The sequence below is a fragment of the Corylus avellana genome, chromosome ca11 (assembly GCF_901000735.1).
Source record: "Corylus avellana chromosome ca11, CavTom2PMs-1.0".
Lineage (NCBI taxonomy): Eukaryota > Viridiplantae > Streptophyta > Magnoliopsida > Fagales > Betulaceae > Corylus > Corylus avellana.
The window spans coordinates 14,229,188-14,232,102 of NC_081551.1; positions in this window are offsets into that span (position 1 = coordinate 14,229,188).

Below are 2,915 nucleotides of genomic sequence, written 5' to 3' on the forward strand. Positions count from 1 at the left end.
GCTTTTCTTTCTCAAGCCATAAGCCACCTCACCTATATCTCGCATCAATCAACACCTCAACATGTAATTAATGCTTCCACTTACTCAACTTTAGCACTTTTTCAATTTTTGGTCCTCTAGATTTTTCTCTGCGCCTCCATACAAACACTGAAACACAAACCAGAAGAGGTGAAGAAAATAAGATTTTACTCTGTGGCCTGCGCCTTCATACTGAACAAACAAAAACCAGCAGAGGCGAACCAAGAAAGGCGGAGGAGGAGGGGGGGCCTTGAGCAAAAGAATTTAAAAACGACCTTATAATTTTTTTTTTTATCAAAATTTTGCAGGGGCGGGCACCCCTGCGTAGATCCGCCACTGCATGTGTCACTAGTATGATGTGACAATTATATACTAAGGGCCTGTTTTGATAAACATTTGAGAGCAAAAAAATGCGTTTAAAATTCAAAAAATCTTCAAAAAAAAAAAAAAAAAAAACTCAAAAAATCTATTTTTTTAAAAAAAAAAAAGTAATTGTTTGGTAAAAATTGTCTACCTTTGATTTTACTTTGAAACGACACGCAACAATTTGTAATTTAGGCCAACTACAGTAACTAATTATTTATTATTTATTCCAAAAAAAACTTTTTTTTTTTTATTTGCCCATTGGTTTTCTTGTATTTTTAAAAAATTGTTTGTTTGTTTTTTTTTTTTTTTTTTTTTTTTACAATTATTTTATTATTTTATTTGTTAAAAGAATAGGGGTATTATAGAAATATAAAAAAAATAAGTGGCACTTTTTATACACTTTGGTAGTTTGGGAGCTACTTTAATACCTTTTGAACATATGAAACTATATTGTAAACGGCTGATAGTTTGAAGAGTTTTTTTTTTATATTTTTCCCAATAAATAAATATATAAATAACGAATGTAATTGGTATCAATATCACTTTGACACTTTTTGTCGTATGGTTTAATTTTTATCCATTTATTTTATAAGATTTTCAATTGTTATAATTAAATAAATTGTTGTTAAATTACCAATTATCCTAAAATTTTAAGATTGTTGTTAAATTACCAACCATCCTAAAAGTTTAAGCTGATAGAAAAAAGTAAATTTAATCACTTAATCAACATTTTAACAATCCCCTCACGCAGGGGCGCAAAGCCCCATGTTTTCCCAAAAAATTTAAGAAATGCCCTTATAATTTTTTTTTAAAAAAAAAAAAAATTTTGAAGTTTACCCCCAAAATTTTTAATATTTTAGTTTTGCTCCCCCCAAACTCTAAATGTTCCGCCTCTGCCCTCACGTGTGGGCTTAAAGTCCATTTTAATAAGTGAGGTCTAACACGTAGAATATTTAATTTAAATTTGATGATTTGACAGAGTCAAGGTTTGATCACATGACCTTTGCCTCGAATACCATGTTAAATTATCCGTTGTCATAATTCTTAAACTTTTAAAATAACTAATAATTTAAGAGTTTACTTGTTAGAGAAATCAACCTCATTGATTTATTTTGATTGTGAAATTTATTTTCAATAACATTAGTGGTTAAATATGGGATAAATACAGAGTTTACTTATTAGAGTATTCCCAGCAAGTACCCTAAAATTGCTTCCCTTCCCTACACATAGGAAAAATCTCAAAAAAATCACAAAAACTCACCTACAAGAGTTTCTCTTGTTATAGTTGAACCAAATACCAATCCACATGGTTTATGATAATCATAAAATGACATTCTCTCTCTTCTCACACTTTCCTATTCAAAATAAATAAATATAAAAACAAAACAAAAGTAAAACAAATAATATTTTAATGTTATAGGGAAGTATAAAGGGAAACTATTGTTGAATGTATTTGAATAGGGAGGCAAAAAGTAGTTTCATTTCCTAAACTTAGGGAAAATGACGAGGAAGCTGCTTGGAATGCTCTTAGAGAAACTAATCTCGTGCTTCGCCCCATAATAGAGAGACGTAACAATGAAAAGGACGTGTCACATTGGTGTCACGTGGGCCTCTATTGATCAATTGTATCTTTCACCAAAAGTAGAGTTGTAACTTGTACGTTATACCATACGTACCCAGCAAAATAAATAGGGTAAAGTCCACATATTTCCCTAAAACTACCATCCAATTAACAATGTCTTTTCCCCCCTCCTCCCAAAAAGAAAACTTTCAATTGTGACAATGTCCTCCTCAAATTATCAAAATATTGTTAATGTACCCCTAAGGCTAGCAAAAAAATAAAAATGTCCCTATATATTTCTCAATAAGACAAAAATCCCCTATAAATTAAAAAAAATAAAAAATAAAAAATTTAAAAAGAAGGAAAAAGATTGAATTTAAAAAGAACGATTTTTTTAAAACAATTTTTTTTAAATGGAAATTTTTATAGAAAATCAAAATTTTTATTTTCTTAAACCAGAATTGTTAATTTTTTAAAAACGAAAATTTTTATTTAAAAAAAGTTATAAAACAAAACAAAAAATTTCAAATTTTTATAACAAAAAAAATCGAAGTTTTTTAATTTTTTTTCTTTTAAAAAGGATTTGTTTTTTTTTTTAAAATTAAATTTGCCACCCTTTGGAATTTTTTTTTTTTTTAGTTTTAGTTTTTTTTTTAGAAGTTTTAATGTTTTTTTGTTTTTAATTTATTAAGGGTAAAATCATCATCGGGGGAATATTGACAATTTTTAGTAGTTTGGAGAATATAGTCACAATTAAAAGTTTAAGAAAAACATTGTCAATTGAAAATAGTTTGAGAGGGATATGCGAACTTTTTTCAAATAAATAAATATATAAATAAGGAATGTACATTGGTACGATGGTATCAATATCACTTGACACTTTTTATCATATGGTTTAATTTTTATCGATTTATTTTATAGGATTTTGAATTGTTATAAATAAAATAAGATTGTTTCGTGTACCTTCTAT